At 40.7% G+C, this 19,400-nt stretch overlaps 3 long non-coding RNA genes across 4 annotated transcripts; all 3 read left to right on the forward strand.

Annotated features, from left to right (window-relative positions):
* Positions 1 to 12,119: 12,119 nt before the first annotated feature.
* On the forward strand, positions 12,120 to 12,774 carry LOC131257406 (uncharacterized). The gene is made up of 2 exons (XR_009177365.1): positions 12,120 to 12,461; positions 12,638 to 12,774. It is a non-coding gene; the product is annotated as an uncharacterized LOC131257406 (long non-coding RNA).
* Positions 12,775 to 13,792: 1,018 nt separating this feature from the next.
* Positions 13,793 to 15,920, forward strand: LOC131257407 (uncharacterized). Of its 2 annotated transcripts, none has more exons than XR_009177366.1 (4): positions 13,793 to 14,126; positions 14,209 to 14,250; positions 14,944 to 15,083; positions 15,817 to 15,920. It is a non-coding gene; the product is annotated as an uncharacterized LOC131257407 (long non-coding RNA). The 2 variants fall into 2 exon arrangements; XR_009177367.1 differs by having other exon boundaries at positions 15,878 to 15,917.
* Positions 15,921 to 16,472: 552 nt separating this feature from the next.
* LOC131257408 (uncharacterized) lies at positions 16,473 to 18,401 on the forward strand. The gene is made up of 4 exons (XR_009177368.1): positions 16,473 to 16,568; positions 17,167 to 17,244; positions 17,642 to 17,842; positions 18,114 to 18,401. It is a non-coding gene; the product is annotated as an uncharacterized LOC131257408 (long non-coding RNA).
* The last annotated feature ends 999 nt before the right edge of the window (positions 18,402 to 19,400 follow it).

The following is a 19,400-nucleotide window of genomic DNA, read 5'->3' on the forward strand; positions in this document are numbered from 1 at the left end:
AGTAAGGCCATGGTGCCCCGCCGAGACGAGATACCTGCCTCTGGAGAAGCTAGCACTCAGTTTCATCATCTTGGCTCGGAGATTACGTCCATACTTCCAAGCTCACTCCGTCGTCGTGTTGACGGATTCCCCACTCAAACAAGTTCTCTAGAGGCCCGAAGTATCGGGTCGGTTAACCAAATGGGCCATCGAACTTGGAGAATTCGACATTCAGTACTATCCAAGGAAGGCTATCAAGGGTCAAGCCATGGCCGACTTCATTGCGGAATTCACTACTTCGAACGGAGGCGAGATCAGTACCGAAATCGAGACAACCCCTCCGACTGATCCCCTAAGCGATTAAAAGGCGTCATCAGAGCCAAGATGGGTTCTCTATGTAGACGGGTCATCTAATGCTAAGCGTGCCGGAGTGGGGATTATCTTAATTGCGCCTGATTCAACACCCATCCAGTATGTAATAAGGCTCGGTTTCAAAGCCTCGAATAATGAAGCAGAGTACGAGGCCCTTCTTGAAGGACTCAGATTGGCGATAAGCCTAGGGGTCCAGTCCCTCCATGTCCAATGCGATTCTCAGCTGGTGGTGAACCATATCTCCCTGAGTACGAGGCCAAGGAGACAATGTTGATTTCTTATCTAGACGAGGCATGGAAATTAATAGAAAGGTTCTGGAGCTGCACCATCCACCAGATCCCCAGAGCAGAAAATTCATGGGCCAATGCCCTAGTAAAGCTAGCCTCAGCCATGGAAGGGAAGATTCCGTGAATCATCTCTGTGGAGTTCATAAAGCATCCAAGCATCAACCAGATGGAGAAAAAGACAGTTAAGCCAGTGGATGACACTCCGAGTTGGATGGATCCGATCTATGGATACCTCACTTCTAGCGAGGTTCCCTCGGATAGGTTGGAAGCCAGACGCCTGAGGGTCAGACGTCATGGACAGTATCCTATATAAGAAGGGGCATTCTCAACCCTACCTCAGGTGTCTTTGACCCGACGAGGCAGATTATGTGATTCGAGAGATTCACGAAGAAATCCGTGGAAACCACTCTGGCAAATGAGCCCTAGCCTTGAAGATACTCTGACAAGGGTATTTTTGGCCAACCCTTAAGGAAGACTTGGAGAACTATATTCAAAGGTGCGACAAATGCCAATGCTATGTGGCTGTGCCAAGGCAACCTGCAAAGGAAATGACTCCTATGAGCGGTCCATGGCCGTTCGCTCAGTGGGGAATTAACATCATCGGCCCTCTGCCCACAGGAAAGGGGCAAGTCAAGTTCACCATCATTGCAGTCGACTACTTCACCAAATGGGCTGAGGCCGAGCCCGTTGTAAAAATTATGGAACAAAAGGTGATTGATTTTGTCTGGAAGAACATCATTTACCGGTTCATGATTTCCCGCACCATTATTTCCGATAATGGCAAGCAGTTTGACAATGACAAGTTTTGAAGCAAGTGTCATGGGCTCGCATCACAAATGCATATTCTTTGCCTCGGCACCAACAATCCAATGGATAGGTGGGAGCAGTTAATAAAGTCATCAAGCATCATCTCAAAATGAAATTGGAAAAAGCAAAAGGCAATTGGGCCAAAGAGCTCCCATTCGTCCTTTGGGCCTACAAGACCACAACCCAGTTATCCACTGGGGAGACCCCATTTTCGCTATCCTACGGCTCAGAGGTAATGGTGCCAGTTGAAATCGGCCTCCCTACTGCTAGGGTCAGAAATTATCAAGAAAACCAGAACTCTGAGCAGATGGTAGCCAACCTAGACCTACTTGAAGAAGCCAGAGAAGTCTCCAGACTCCGAGTCGCTGCTCGACATCAACAGGTGGCATGATTTTACAATACCAAGGTCAAAACCAGGCGGTTCCGCCCAGGGGACTTGGTCCTTCGTCGAGTCTTTTCGAATACTGCCAAGCCGGGGGCTGGGGTACTCGCGCCTAACTGGGAAGGGCCTTATCGCGTGATCCGCTCTACCAAACAGGGCTCTTACCACTTAGAAGATCTTGAAGGTCGTCAGCTCCCCAACCCCTGAAATGCTGAGCACCTAAAAATCCACTATCCCTGATGTAATGGCCTTTGAAGCCCCCAATGAGTGTACGCCTCCGAGCGACCAGCCTTTAAGGCTCTCAATAAAACTCACGCCTCTTCTTTTCAACACGAATGGACCATCTACTAAGAGAAGTTGCCTCTCATAAGCAAAGGCGAACACGACGACAAGGTAATCCCTTAAAGAAGGGGCTAGAGCGTTATCCCATGAAAAATCAACGAGGCACCCCCTCTTAGTCAGGGGAAAAGCCAGTAGATGGCCTTACTCCCCGAAAAGAGGAGTCGGCTCATCACACAACTAGCAGACGAAAGAAAATTTTCTCGCCAATCGTGGGACGAGCCGATCCCCTAGGGATCCGAGCTTAGCAATGGTAATACCACAAAGGTTTAAGAGTTCTACAAGATAGTATTATAACGGGCTAAGTTGCTAGAGAGTCAGTTTAGTAAAACCATGAAGTAAACCGACCTGTCAACAAATCAGTTCAGTAAACAATCAACATCCAAAAACTAACTACGTATAAAAAATCATCATCTAGGTGCCCTCTCTAGAGGGTCAAAAATCATCATCCACACACCCTCTTCAGAGGGTCAAAATATCTCCATCACATCATTCATATAAAAAAACCCCCAAAGTTTTATAAGTCTTGAAAAAAGGTAAAATCTACGAGGTTGGAGGGGGAGGAGGAGCTTGGGAGCTGAGACCCTGATTCGGGCGGGCTTCTTCAGTAGGCTTCTCTCTGGCATCTTCGGGCAACAACGGCTCAAGGTTGGGGTCCGGGTATACGTCCTGGACCGCTTCAATACAGGTGTCGAAGCCACAGTTGTAAAACTTTGTGGCTTCAGCGGCCCTTTCCTTTGAGGCTTTGAAGGCCTCTACTGTGTTGGTCACGGCCATGGCCAGAGACGCCTCATCCTCAGCCCATTGAACGTCGCTCACCTGGGAAACCGCTCTGCATTGTTCTTCTGCTGCTTTAGCCCTAGTCCGCTTCAGTGCTTCACCAAGCTTAGCACTCTCCTAGGCGAGCGAGTTCGCATTGGCCCTGGCTCGGGTCAACTTCTCCATGGCAGCACCACATCGAGCCTTAAGATCGCTCACGATGCCCTGCAGTTGAAGCTCTCTAAACTTCCCATCTTCAAGTTGCCGGCGTAGCTCACCCTGCTCTAATCGGAGGAAAGTAGCCTCATCTCGCAAGACTCCTGTCTTATTCCTGAGAACCTCCACCTCGGTCTCTCTCTTTTTCAGTTCCCGCACTCTCTCCCAAGTCAAAAGACGTCTCGGGGTGGACTGAATGAAAAACAGAAGTATGAGCACAAAAAAATATGAAAATGAAGGCTAAGAAACGGGAGTAATAGAAGATACCCTATAGAATACAGAAGTTATGTCATTCAGAAAAGAGTCGTCCAACTTAGTGAGAAGGTTAACTATCTCCTCCTCTAGGGCATGCTTTGCAGCCTAGGGAATCAAGTAAGACATGTGGTAGCCCAGCTCAAACCTCCCAGCACTTGTCCCCACTCAGGTCGATCTGATCGCTTGCTCAGCCCCAACCCTGCTACCTGCTGAGGCCTGAGCCTCAGCCTCAAGGTCATTCCCAACCTTAGGAGGAGAGATCATGGCATCAGCCATCCGAACGGCCTCCTCCTACTCGGATGAAGAAGGGATGGTAATGCAAGGCTCGGGGGTTGTGGAAGGAGCCTCTGCAGTAGGGGGAGCAGCGACAGGCGAGGGGGTCGGAGTCGGGATATTGATGGTAGCAGCCTAAGCTATGACAAGCACTACAGCCGAAGCTGCAGCAATGGAAATTAGAGCTGCAGCCAGAGGAGTGGCCTGCTTCCTCCGAATGGTGGTCTTCGTCCGGGGCTCGGCCCTCAGCATCTCCTCAACCGTTGGGTGGCCTTTCTTTTCCGAGACCCAGATGCCTCAGCCTTGCCTGTGTAAAAAATAAAGGGTCAGTTGTTAAAATAAAAGATTCAATCCTCCCAAAGAAGCAGCAGCAAGGCTTACTGAAGGAGGTGGGGAGCGGCTTAGATCTACACAACCCGGACCAATGGAGGTTGGCGACAGTGATCAGATCTGACCAGGAGTGAAGTTCTCCCGATCACACCTTGGCCTTAGCGACCTGATTCTTCTGGTCTAAGGTGAGGAGGGGTAAACCCCTTGAAAAATCTAGAAAGATAAGAGAAAAAGAATAGTCTGACTATGACAGAAGGAAGAAGGATAAAGAAAAAATGTACGAAGTCCGACCTGGGGTAGTGAATCGGGTGGGGACCCGAGTCGTCAACTTCCGAGCTCCGCTGCCAGCGCCTCCAATTCGCCCGAAGCACAGAACCATTTATTTTTCCAATCCTTATTAGAAGACAGAAGATTCATAACCAGTCCTAACCCTTTGCTGCCTTGGGTCGCGAAGTAGTACCATGGCTCGTGACTATCGTGCTTGACCAGATACAGGCTTACTAACTCCTCTGGTGTTCGCTTGCGATTACCAACTTGACGCCAGATGATGAAGGAAGAGATTAGAACCCTCCAAGCATTGGGGGTAAATTGACCAGGAGCCAGTCCCAAGTGAGCGGTCAGGGCATGGACGAAAGGGTGCATGGGGAGTCGGAGTCCACATTGCAGCACAGAGAGAAAAATGACAACTTTCCCTTTAGTAAGTGTGCCAGCAGTATCCAAGAGCTTGGGTGCCCTTATCTTCACGGAGTTTGGGATATCGAACTCCGAGCGGATCCACCCCATCTGAGACTCCGTGAGCACGAAGCCTCCCGGGATAGCCTCCGAGGCTTGCCCACTCACGAGCATCTCGACTGCCTCTATCGTTGGAGCTCGGGGGGCTCGAGCAGCCTTCTTTCTACCAACTCGGCTAGTCCAAGCCCCCGCCTCCTTCTGCTTACAAGGTGGAGGGTGTAAAGGTACAGCTTCAAAGGGGCCCTCAGATGCCCCTCTTCTGTCGTCAAAGCTCCCCGTCTTGGAGTCGTCATAAAAATCCTGGACCGTCTCCAGATCAGACAACATCTTGTGAGTGAGGAGTATAACAAGGCACAAGAAAGAAGACTCACCAAATGATCACTGGAAATTGCCTCTGCCGTAAATGTTTGGTCAGTCGGAATCGCCTTGTCGGAAACTTGTAATCAGTTGGAATCACCTTCACTGGAAATCGCCTCCTCCGATACACACTCAATTACAACATACAAAAGTGGAGAGAGCATTTTCGGGTGGACCTTAAATAGGTTGCATAGAATCTTCACATTAATGGTGAGGAATGATGGTCGCAGCCGAATCATCGCGAGCCGACTTCGTAGCGCACATGGCCATATGCTACTGGCTTAGGCTCTGCCATGCGGTATGCCTCTAACATTGAGCTGCATGCTCCAAGTAAATGAAACGGCACCTAAGAAGGGGAAGTGCTGCTTGAACGCCTCACAAAGTATACGTGGCAGTCAGCCATTGGTGAACGACGATTCGAAATCTTAACCGTCACTACGTGTCCACTGAAGACTGGCTCGAGGATGAGAAATCCCGAGGATGCGACACTTCGAACATAGAGATCTTGACAATGGTGCACATGGGGAGCGTGGCAGAGGAAAAGACTGATCTTCCAAATATTATTACTCTCCGATTCCATATTCGACCTCAAAGAGTAGGGGGCTTCTATTATGGGAAGATCCGAACCCCTTATAATTCCGAGGGCCAACATCATACTAATCCGATCAGACACATGAACATCCGACGTGATACATAATGGAAGGGTTATCTATTAAGTCATAGCGACACTCCTACTCCGAGTTACAGGAAAACTCAACTCGACAGGATAGGTCCGCCACTTGACTCGGAGTTCGGAAGGAGGGCATCCAGAATGCTTAACTGATAAATGAAGTGAAGTCATACTCCCTTCAGACCAAAGCTCGGCTCAGACTCGTGACACAGTATGCATCTAACAAACCAATGGAAGGGTCTCAGAAAAATAACACCACATCGGGCGTAAATGAGTTTCTAGACGCCGGCCTGAGGTCGGGCAAGGTGAGCTTCCACTGATGAACGACGGCCTAGCCGGGGCCTCGTCCTGGTCCTTATCTTCATTTGAAGAAGGAATTCCGAGCCGAGGGCTCGTACTCATCCTCATCTTCCTTCAAAGGGAGATATCTCGATCCAAGGTCAGGGTGGAATGTGAACGCCTCAAACGCTAAACTAGGCAATTGCCTTAAGCAAACGTGACCGATAACTTCGCCCACAGATACGCTGCACGATCCCTAGATTGTGTGCAATATCTCTATGATCCGAAAATCTTATTGATTGAGCAAATTGAGCCGAGATTAACGGACCCAGACCGTTTGATGGTTAGGTATAAATACAGTAAAACTCCATTGTTATAGGGACGCAACATTTGGCATTCTCCCTCTACTCCTCAAATTAGACCAAGATTCCCTTGACTTGACCTAGGCATCGGAGGGTCGTGTACAGGTTTGAGACGGCGAAGCAGCTCGGAGTTCGTGAGTCAGAGCGGAGAGTCTTCCAGATTTAGTCATCAACAACCAACATTCATTATTTTGTAGACAGGTTCAATTCAAATATAAAACAACCTAATTTTTAAGCCAAAAATTCTAAACAATATCGCCTACTCGATGAAAAACTCTTATCTCGCACCCTTGTGCTATATTAACATTGTGAATGGCATGCCTCCACATGTGAGAGTACCAAACCTCTGTTTTATGTCTACTTCATATGGCATTAGTTTGTGTTGGTTCTTCTATTGATAGTTGGCTTTATAATATAGAAAATTTATTGAGGTGCCCGATACATATGAATTTCTTCGAGGGTGGCCCATCCTTTGTAGCTTATGTTAGATGAACGTATTAATTTCATTTCCCGAAATTAAATTTTGGTTAATTCTTGTTAGTAATATTTTAACTAAATATAAACAGCTGAAGTTCCTTGCCATTCGATATTCATGCCATTATTTTCACAGATAATTTATGTTTTTTTTTTTTTTTTTACTGAACAACTTTTGTAGGACATTAATCAGATTTGGAGCTTTAATCCGAAAATTGTTTTGAGCATGTTCCATCTATAGTAAAGCCTATCGAATATTAGTTTGGACCTCCCAACTACAATCCTACTTGTACAGAGTGCTCAGACAAGGACACTTCAACCAAACGGATAGAAACTTATACTTCGTCCTATTTTATACTTGGCTAGTTTTAAAGTAAGTTGATATTTCAACTAGTTTTATAGTTTTAAGTGAGTAAGTTCTAACATGTAACATATAGCCTTTTCTTTTCCTCACAGGAGAGACTGTGACAAGCCACACTTATAAAGTGACAAGATGGATGTGCAGGATGGGGGCAGGGAGTCCATTTTTCTTCAATGGTTTTATTTATTGATTTATTTATTTTATTTTTTTGTCACTTTCTTTCATCAACATAGTTTTTAAATTGCAATACAAGGACATTTGTAGCTTTTGCTACCCATCTTTCCACATGCTAGGATGTGCTATTATTCATTATTATATGTATTGTATTTCAATTTACAAACACAAATTAAATAAGATATGATTTATTAAAGGACTGGCATACGATTCAGCACATACCCTCCATCGATGTAAGTAGTTGGTAGGCATTTTAAGAATTCGCACTCTCTATCCTTGCAAGAGCTACAAGAATTCTTTCCCCTCTTCATTTTTTATTTGTTAATAAATTAATACTTCTTATTTTTCTATTAATTGACACTCAAAATTAGTGTAATCATATGATCCCATACACCACCATATCACTTCATAACATCCTATGTCTATGGCAGTACTATTACTTCATAACATGACCTAGCCTGAAAATCAGATGAGCCAACTCATCAGGTAGCCTATACTTGCCTAAGAGAAATGAATTGTTTAGGAAAAGTAATTCTCCAAATTTAGTGTATAAATGTGCTCACCTGATGGATGGACCCGCTTTATTTTTGTGTACCCACCTGATGAACAATCCAGGTCCGTACCATGTTGGCATGTGCACTACAGATTGCCCCTTTGCATGAATCGCATCAGCATGTTCCACTGTATCTGTTGCTTACATCATAGATTTAACATCAGGGGATGGTGTGTTTGCAGTATACATCATCCTAGAAAGTGTATCAAACATCTGAGCAGTGTATGAAGGGATCCACTTCATGAAGATGACCTTATACAAAAATTTAGCTGGTTAACAAACAATGCAGACCAGGTGTGTATGTTCAACTAGCAAAGTTAGCAAACTTATTTAAAATGTTAATACTTTCTGTACAAGGCCACCTTATGAGTGGAATAGCCTAAATTTTGCATATGCTCATCTTGAAGAAAGGGTATGTAATATATTGTAATTTTCATTTTGGTGGTAGTTTATTTTATTTTATTTATTATTTTATTATTATTATTATTATTATTTTTTAAATTTTCCTTGTTCACAGAGAACTCATATAACAGACAAGATGTTTGGACTATGTATGTGATCCATACTTTCAAGCCATATTCAAGGGGAATGGTGATTACCTATCTTCGCTGAAAATTGATTCACCATTACTGATAGTTCTGAATTGTTATAAGTTCTCATTCTACTAGGACTCGATTGGATGTATGTGGAGATTCCTAACCATCCAATATTTGTAGATTTTCCTAGGCTTTGCTGTATTTATTTTTTTTACTTGTAGGCCATTGATCAAAGGATTAGGAACTTCCAATCTGGGGGAATTCTTCATCCACAGTTAGATCCATCAGAGTTATAGTCTTGATTACCACCAGCCCTGCTTGTAGGAACAGGCTCATGAGTTATTTTAGTATAAATAGTAGCAACTTATTATTAGATTTTACCAATGAAATTTCATTTATGAATGGTGTGAGATATTTGGATGATATTTTCAAATTGAGCATGAGTATGTCAATACTTAAATATAACAAAGAGTAAATTAATGTTTGATTTGTGATTAGTGTATTTTTGTTTGGATGCATTATGCTTAATTAAAGGGAAACCAATAGTTTAGAATATAGGCTTAAAACAGGCTGTTTCTCCATGTTTATTTTGCTCCTAATCTGGTCACTTTTCATCTAGCTGATCGTCAGCTTCTCCAACATCAACAAGGACATTGTTACCAGCATGGCCACAACCACCGTCACCATCACAACAAAGCGTAAGCACCTCTTTCTATTGGTTTTCAAGAGGTGGATATGCACACAACCAATGTCGTGTATATGTATGAGATTTAGAAGCATTCATCAGGTTGGAGCTACCACGAGCATGACCTGGCCTAAAAAATATAAGGCAGTCCACTCATCAGGTGGGTCGTACCTTTACAAGAAAAGTGGACTGCTGAAAAGATACAATCTAAATTTAATGCATACTGTTGTCAACCAGGTGGATAGACATTTTAGGATAGGGCATGTTTATAGTGGTTCCCGCTAGATGAGTGGGCCAGGTCCTTTACAAGCATGGCATGCTGGCATGTTGCCGTGTATTGCCTCTTCACATGAATCACCTCAGTATTTCTCCATTGTTTTTCGTTTCTTGTATCAGATACTCAACACCGGCGGATGGTGTTTGCAGTCCAGATGCCGACCTAGCAAGTCTATCGAACTTTTGACCGGTATATAAAATAATCCTCCTTGTGAAGAGACTATATGCAAAAAATCAGGTGAGTCAACTAACAAATGCAGGTCACATGTGTATGTTCAATTGACACAAGTAACAAATGGTATTCATTTGTTTATAAGTTGATTGTTTGATCCGTTGGATATGAATTTTGGTGGAACCTTGTTCAAGTGGAATTTCCTACTCTTTGGCTTTTCTGGAGGCTATTGCTGTATTTTATCCTTAAACCGTTTATTTGAAGGCCACGGATAGAAGGATTAGGAACTTCCAATCTGGGGCCATCTTCCTTCCTGTTGGAGTTACAAACCCAAAACCCATTTTCAGGTGACTGTTCATCTTCCAATGCACAGCAAGAGTTCCCATGTAGCTGTTTTGGAAGATGAAAAGCTTTGTGTATTTTCTAGAAACATTAAGTATTGGAAGCTCTTAGAGTATCCGGTTGATGCAAGAAGCAATTGTGCAGTAGCAAGAAAACCAGCAGCAAGTGTGAAGTTTGCAGCAGCAGTAAAACAGTTTTTTCAAAAAAGAAAAAGGTTCTGTTTTGGTCTCACTACAGGAAATAGGGCCATAGCCAACCGATGATCTAACCCTTTGCCGGCTGCTAGTTTTAACGGCTGCCGGCAGGGTCCGTATATATAAAAGAGGAAAAAAAAAAAACCCTACAACCTAGCGCGACTTTTCTCTCTCTCCCTCTCTCTGCCGCTCACTGTCCCTCTCTCTCCGCACCGCCGATTCTCTCTCTCTCTGCGCCTCTCCCTCTCCACTCAATCTATCTCTCTACGCCTCTCTCTTTGCACCTCTCTCTCTCTGCTCGATCTACCTCTCAGCCTCTCCCTCTCCGCTCGATCTCTCTCTCCCTCTTCACTCTCTCCCTCTCCCCTCTCCCTCTCCGCTTGATCTACCTCTCCCTCTCCCTCTTTTATTTCTTCTTTTCTTTGGTCCAACAGATTAAGGATTATTATGCAATATCAGGTCTCTCTCTCTCTCTCTCTCTCTCTCACTCCTAATCTATTCATATCAATTTGGGCTTTTTTTGGCATTTTTTAATCCTTAAAGTAACATTGTGTAATGATTTGTGCTTTGGGAATTTTTGAGTTTCGAATCCCTAATTAGGGATTTTGTAGTGTTGATTCCCTAATTGTGGATTATAGATTTAAAAAAACTAAAAAATCCCTAATTAGTGGAATTTTCTTTAGAACTATGAAATGCTTTGTTTCTCTTGAGAGTAGCTAGATTGGGAAAATGCTGAAACCATTAGCTTCTATGTGATTTTTGTATTCTTGTTTAAACATCTTAATATTGTGTCATCTGCATTTGTATGTGGCTGTAGTACCAAGCCAGTGTTCTGCATTTCCTTCTGCTTGCTTGTACAGGCCATGTTTCACAGCCATGTTTATGGAACACAAATGGAGGTGCATTTGTGAGTAATTTCATTTACTTCATTTTGTGGGATGAAGCCCTTAAATCTCAGTCAGAATGATTGAATTTTTACAATTCATGTTATCCTGATTTGTAGATGTTGGAAACACTGAGAACCCAACAGAATTCCAGCATAAATTGGAGCCTTTCAACTAGGGGAAAAAAAACTGCTTTTTGTGATTTATAGCTTAGCTACGAATGGGACCATGCCATGTGCTTATTTAGACCATGAAACTTAAGCAACTTCTCTCATGTCAACTGCTTGATAGTTCAAGTAAAGTTTTTTTTTTTCTTCAGAATATAATCAAAAGGGTTTTCTGACTCGTTGAACAGTACTGCAGAAATGGTGATTCAAAGAAGTTGGCAAGGCATTGATTTTGGAGCACTTTGAGGTGGTTTTTCTTTAGAGCCTGTTTATTTCTTAGTCTTGACTATATCCTTGCAGGACACAATGGAGTATCAAAAGTCACTGGCACGTGATATGGAGGATCGCTTGGAAGCGAAATGTGATAAGTTAGGTGATGCCTTTGTAATAGATGAAATGCGATAAGCGAAATTTCCATTTTGTGGATGTTTTATATACCATGTTAGTTGGCTTTAGAACTTCATGAGCTAAAGTTTGCTGATATTCATTTTGATGAAAGTCCATGGTAAATAGACCATCCTGATGTGATAATAACTGATCCTGAGTTCAAACTGTCTCGATTCCACATAACAATAATCAACTTTAATAAAAAGCTTCAAGACGATCTGTAAAAGTTGGGATTAAAGATCAAGCATCATGAGGACAACCTGAAATTTTTGAAGACTCAAACAAACAACTTAGCATGAATCCATTTTTGATATGCAAGGTTAGCTTAATGCTTTTCTTTAGTGTGGTGTCCTTGTATCATCTTGTCTATGATCCATCTTGAATTAGGTATGGCCTTGAAACTAGTTAAAAGCAGAATCAGAAATAGAGTCCATAGTCTATCTATTATTCTGTTCTGTTTTTGAAGCCTGTGTAGCTTTTGATCTAATGCACTAGGAAAGGTTGGGTCATTTAGATGCTACCCTAAGATTGCATCTATGCAAGTGCAACATGATATAACTAGTTACTACTTCATTGCCTTTCTTTTTCTTCTTTTAATATCTATTTCCTATTTCATTGTTAAGGGTGTGAACGGTCAGGCCCACTCGGGCTTGGGTCCAGACTCCAGACTCCTCGGTCTGTTGTTCTGGATCTAATGGACATTTATGCATAATTACTAATTGAGCCAGAAATTGGTTGAGGAGCTTCTGATATACTGGGAATTGATGCACTTGTGGGCAATCAAAGTTCCATCTATAGTCTGTCTGCTATATACAAAAGCTCCCTGCACCTTGGAGATACATTTACTAGCACCTTTTGTAAGTGGATGGTAGGATTTTAGCATGGATTTTGTAGGGACTTTCAATCAACCTGATTGGCCTGAAATCCCTCAAGGACCCACTCCTTTTTTCTTTGGAATGAGAGTAATAAGTGATGTTCCCAACTCCAATGAAAATACAACTACTTTCAGAAGCTTACATTTCAACCTTTGTAGTATGTAGTATGTAGTACGGATGCAAGACAGAGGATCAAACTTTCACTATTTTATGGTGTGCAGCTGACAGAGAGCACGGCCTGCAACCTTTCATGTAAAGTTGCACCTTCCAACTTGTACATGCACTTGGACTCTCTCATCTGTTCTTTGAATATTTTACAGATGAGGAACCTGTTCTATTACATTTATAAAAATTTATATTACATTTATATACCATTAGACTTAACCCAAAATCTCCAAAAACATCCTGATGCTTTTCCCGTATACAGGCCTAATGGAACATGTTATGCATAGCTAATATTTCTTCTTTAGAAGTTCACATTTGCTAGAACATTTTCCAAATTAGTTTATCAACAGATCTAATTAAAATCTTGTGAAACTAATTAGAATGCCAATCAATCTCATCTCTTTACAGGGTTCTCATCATTGATGGATACTTTACTACTGCACATGTTACCTTTGTAGATATTGATTGATCTCTAACTGGTTTTGGGCCTTCTTTCCAACATGCAGATATTGAACCTTGTTGATGTTCAGTGTCATTCTGGAAGTCTACTTGTTAATTCATGTTGTCTCGCATAAAAGCTAGTTTTAAGTGACAGTTTTTCTATTGACAGGCTGAGAACCCAACTTCAGTACCTTAATGCTTCACCATGGCACCTGAGCATCCTCCTGTGTGGACTGGTCTCTGTCCTGGTTTCTTTCCCAACTTTGAGGTAATCTTCCGCCTATTTTATTTCTTGTTTCTTATTGTAATTTCTTTGCTGATGTGGCTTTCCTCGAGCATTGGGTGAACCAAGATGGACATTACTGCTACTAGAAAATTGACTGAACCTCACCTTGAGTTGTTCCAGTTGTTATCATTAGCACACCACATAGATTACACTTCTACGGGATATATCCATCATCATTGGCATTTGTGTCTTGTCTTCACTTTCAAAATCTCAGATGCCTTTCCTAGTACTCTACTCCTTGTGACTACTGGTGGTTTACCAAAGAAATTGCAGTTTTGGAAAACCTTATTCATGTGATTTAGCTTATTAAGAAATCTTATACCATCCGATTCAACCTGGGATACATTTGAAAGAAATTGCAGTTTTGGAAAACCTTATTCATGTGTGCCTTTGTCAACCCATTGAATGTTTCTTTTGAGCAGCTTGCGCAGGGTGGTACTGCTATGGGAACTGGATTGAATTCCAAAAAAGGGTATGATTTTTTCTGGGTTTTAAGCAATGTCGCTTTATGGCTATTTGTCAGTGTGATTTGTTGTGGTAGTTATGTACTCATCATTTCTTACAATCTTCATATCTGGGATACTGTTTCTTCTTTTCTTTGCTTTTTTGAGTTTACATTTGCCTTGATATTTGTTAAGCTTGATGCATTTGTACTTCTTGTAGTGTCTCCTTCAGCATATCTCTTGTAAAAATTGCTGCTGCAATAGCTGATTTATTCAATTTTCTTTTACTGGCAAGAAACCAAATATTTCAATGTAAGAAAATGGGTGTTAGTGGTATTATTACATTAAAATGATTTTATATTTTATTGATCTTCTCTATAATATGATTTTACAGGTAGAAATGGTGGCATGGATAGGAAGAAGATCATTGCCATAGGTATTATGCTCTAAACCTCCGCATTCTTTTTTCATTGCTTCTTGTTCAGTGACGTTTCGTCAATACGAGGTGATAATTTATAGACCATAGCTGTCCTGAAAATACCATTTTGCCGAAACTGCTGCTACTAGTTTGTATGCTACTTGCAATTGTATGCTATCTTACACTCTGTATGGGTTTCATCATGGTGTGCAATATCTTGAAACTTCTATTGGCTGCTTTGTGTTTTGTTTCTTATGGTTTGGAAGAGAGCTTTATGTTTCACACTCTTGTTCCCCCTTTATGAATGACTTTCTTTGCAGATAAAACTAAAGAGACTCTGTTTTATGGTTTTGAAGAGAGCTTTATGTTTTGCACTCTTGTTTCCTCTTCATGAATGACTTTCTTTGCAAATAAAGCTTAAAGAACTCTCTTCCTGTGCATCCTTCACTTCTTCTACTAAGTTTTTTATTTTCTGGGTGGCTTCTTCTATTTTTTGGGAAACTATGCCTTCAAAAAATAGCTCCATTGGTTTGTGTCCTTCCATTGGGAGGTTTTGAGGCATGTTGTTTAGGACATGATTGCTTATGCTAGTTTTTTGTCTTGCGAGATGTAAGTTGCCCCATCATCTTTACTAATATAGATTGTTCTAGATTATTTATATTGTCAATTGATTTTTTTAAGCCAAGTAAAATCCTTTTGATGTTGATGCAGATTGACTTGTAGCAATCTGCTCCAACTACAACTAGATCGAACACTGAGCTCTGATTTTTCAATCAAATATTTCCGCAACACATCATCTTGATTTTGGTAAAGAGACTGCATGGTGGGGACCACCTGTGAACACAGATAAAGTACTAGCTTCTATATATAGTCTTTTTTTTTTCATGTACATCACAAATTGTGCTAGGAATTTAGAAATTACTAAAGAATTTATTTCCAGGAAACAAATTCTCCAAGAAATTGAATCTGTTGATTATGTCTGGAAACTGGGAATAAAATTCAGCAGATTCTAGAAATGTGCTTGAAAACTTGGAATTCATTACCTTGGAATGTCTACTTATATGACAAATTAAAGAAATATTCACATTTCCCAGGGATTTGCAAGCTTCCCTTAGGCCAAGAATTCAAGAACTGGCCTTTTTCTGGAATTGGCTTGATAACTTGATAGGATTTGTATCCATAATTAGCTGATTCTCTCTCTTTTAAATTTTTTTAGTTGACATAGTTATTTTTTATTTTTTATTCTTATGGCTTAAATTGATGATTCAGGAGATGAAATGACTTGTGTTCTTTGAAAACCAATCAATGCAGGAGTTGGAAATTCAGGATCTTGCTAATTTGAATCCTCTGTTTTGATGTACCTCATGGCTTATTTTCCCATTTTTGGAATCTGCTTCTATATCCCTTTGTCACCTCTATATCTAGCTGTAGACACTTAATCAACATCTCATTAGTTTATACATACATACATACATATATATATATATATATATATAAATCAATTTCTTCGACCTCAACTTCACCTAATCTTGGCCTATTTTCATGTGCTCTAGTTTTTGACATGTTTGTTTATCTATATGTTAGAAAGATGATCTTAGAACTGTGATGTCCTATCTACAAAGTAACCCAAAATTTTCATGCATAGGTCTTTGGGGACGATTTATGGGTTCTGTCACAAGATAGTTAATCACACAATCATACAAATATATCTGTCAGTGCTTTTGTTAGACTTGCACTCTTGTTCACTTAGCTATCAGATGTCGAATGTCTTCATTGGGTCTGATGAGGATCACTTTTGTCAGTGCTTTTGGTCATTCTTTTGAATTAGGTTTTTATTGAGCCCTCACTACCATGTGGAATTTGAGGGTTTGATTTTCCCGGAGGCAAATGAAAATGTGGTTTGGTTGTCTAATTTTCCAGGAGGCAATTCCAGAATATACCCATGATGATTGTTTCAGAGTACCATCCAAAAGTAAGCATCTTTGCATTCATATGGAAATTTTCTAATAGCACACTTGGTTGCTGCAATCAGCTATAAAAGTTTGGTTGTCTGATTTGTGATGTAAATTTTTTTATTTCTTTGAGTTGTCCCATAATTCCATTCTATTGCAGTTTCCCCATACATTTTACTTGTTTACATCGATGTTGATAATACATATGGCATCACTTAAAATATTATTTTGAAGACTGCATTGTCTCGTAACATTTATGTATGTCATTAAACCATATGGATTCTTGTACTTCGGTGGATTTCAGGGAGATTTGGCAAATTACCTTTAAAAGAAAGGACATCTACAGCCTTCTAAAGCTCTGAGATTTGCTCTTGATATTGCTAGGTAAGCTCATAACTTGATATTTGGCCACCGACTGATTGTTTTTTTAATTGAAGATGATGTGGTTTTCACTGACTTTGTTGGTGACAACAAGTAATCAAAAGCTATATCACTTTTCCCTTAGTTTTCTTTTCTTTTGTGGGGACCTATGATACCACCAAACCCACAAGATCTGACAGTGATGTATAGCTTCATCTACAATTGGGTCAGCAATTTGGACAATCTGGATTTCTGAATAGCTAAAAGTTGTAATTTATCAGATGTGTATCATTACAAGCTATGTAGTAGATACTTTGTATTTAGAGAATTCTATAAGAATATATGTATCTCGTGTTCTTTGAACTGACTCTGAACATGTCTCATCACATTCTAAAATTAGCCAGCTTGTTTTCACCACATTGCAAAGTGGGACCGCACGGGACAACTTCCCGACAAATCAACAGTCATTGTTTGGCGGTCTGAAACACAATGAATGGTGATTTGGAGTGTGAGCTAATTTTAACTGCTAATGTGTGCTACTTCTTCATGAATATTAAATTGCACTTAGGTCCTCTTTAAGCTGGATTGAACATGGGCTGACCCTCTGGTTGGAATTGGTCAGGTCAAGTATGGTTACCTGATTTGGCAATTCTGCTTCTATCCTTGTGCTTCTCTATTGGAATGTAACTCTTTAGAGATGGTAAGCTTGTTTTGCTCTTTCTCATATTTTTTTTTCTTTTTTTCTCTCTAACTTTATAATGATCAATTACTCATAAGTGTATAATCAACTCTATGCAGACTTGGGTCAGGTAGTCACTGGGTTTCTGTAGAACCTGGTGACATAGGAGTGCTTGAAGAACTCATTCCTGACCTGACTGAAATCTGAGTTGGAAAGTCTTGAGTCTGTGACATGATCTGACATTTAGTTCTTTATTATCTGTGGACCCACAAATCAGCCATTTAGATTTTCTCAGAACATAATGTGTGGAATTTCAGAAACCTTCTCATAACTACATTTTTATATGGATGATTTTTGTTGGGAAGTATCCTTGCACCTATCTAGGTTTAAGCTATATGGATGCCTTTTTGTCCCCAAGGTTGAAGCCATGCTGCATAAGACGATTTGTGCCATGTCAAATTTGTTCATTGGGTCATTGGGCTCGACATTCACTGAGGACATATTTCAACTCCGGAAGGACTGGGGATCAGCTTCGATTTGTGATGAGTATATGTGCCAAGGCGAGCAACCTAATTTCATAGCTGACTTGGAATGAAGAAGAGTGGTGGTCATGCTTTTGGTGTGCTTTCCTTCTTTTCACATCATCAATGGCTATGATATAGATGGTTGCCTGTAATATTTCAACGTGCAGTTAGTGTATGTATAACATTCAATGTGCAGATGGTTGCCTGTGATATTTCAATGTGCAGTTAGGAGAATCTTTTTCCTTCGGCCACCCAAATGCCAATATTAGTGTCCTCCATGCAACCTTGTCTTTTGAAGCCCCCAAATTATTTAAGTCTTGTGATGTGCAGACTAACATAAACCCATTGTAATCTCCTTTTGTATAGGTTCTGGACCGTGGTGAGAAGATTGAGCTTCTGGTAGACAAAACTGAGAACCTCCGCTCACAGGTGGTGAACTTCAATATCATTGAGGGCCTGAACCTGCTAAAGGACTCCGAAATACTGCTGTTGATGCCTTTTTTACTGCTACACAGTTCACCAAAGATGGACAGAAGAAACCAGTCCCTTGGAAACAATGGCAATCATTGGCAACAAGGAGATCATTGACATTAACCAAGGTATGTTAGCTGCTTAGACTAGTGTTATAAAAAAAATAAAAAAAACTAGGATACATGTGGGTCACCTTTTATTTTCCTTTTTTTTTAAATTATTTTTTTAAAACTTTTTGATAAGAAAGATTTTCTCTATGGCTACGGATTATGGTGGTTGACATTTATAGCTACGGATCTAATCCGTAGTAACGTTTTAAATGGCTACGGTACCAATGGCTACGGTCGTACTGTGGGCTTATCCATATTTCGCTACGGATTTTATTCGTAACTTTTGACCAATTTCTATTAATGTAGCAAAAGCTGACGATTTAGCGGCGTCCAGTATAACTGTCAGCAAAGGTCTAGACCGCCGGTAAAGCCTTTACCGACCGAGGCTTTACTGGCTGTTAGCTGACCGCGGCAAAGAATTTTCCGGTGGTTTTCTAGCCGTTTGCCGGTGGTTTTGACCGCCGGTAAAGGCCATTTTTCTTATATTGTCTCTACTCTCTTCTAAAGAATCAATTATTTATTTATTTATTTATTTTTAAGTTGTGTTAAGGCTTTGTAAAGCCAATGTTTCTGAAGCAAAACAAACCTGGCTTGAACAGCCAATAAACTGGTAGCAGAGCCAAGTTCTTTTTCTAGAAGAAGTTTTCAGCAATTTTTTTAGCCAAGAACAGATTTTTCTGAAGAAGAATCTGTTTAAGAAAAAAATCAGATTGTAAAGCCAAATATTTTTTGAGTTCCCTAGTTGAAGTTGCTAGCAATTTTTTCTAGCCAAGAAAAGAAAAATCTGCTAAAAAAAAAAAGATTTCAGCAGTATTGTTTTTTGTTTTTTTTTTTTTTTTGGTTTTTTTTTTCAGCCAAAAAAAAAAAACTGTTTTAAAAATAAAATCAGATTTTTAATCCCTCCCTTTCTCCCTTCCTTCTCAAAGAAAAAAAAAATCAGATTGTTTGGGTCATCTTGAGGCTTAGTAAAGCCAATTTGTCTAATCTGACTCGAGATGGGTTGTTGATTGCATCCTAAGTAAGTCCTCTGTTAATTGGAAATGGAAATATTGGAAGGAGAGAATCTGCAACC

This window comes from Magnolia sinica, chromosome 10, assembly GCF_029962835.1.
Source record: "Magnolia sinica isolate HGM2019 chromosome 10, MsV1, whole genome shotgun sequence".
In the NCBI taxonomy this organism is placed as follows: Eukaryota; Viridiplantae; Streptophyta; class Magnoliopsida; order Magnoliales; family Magnoliaceae; genus Magnolia; species Magnolia sinica.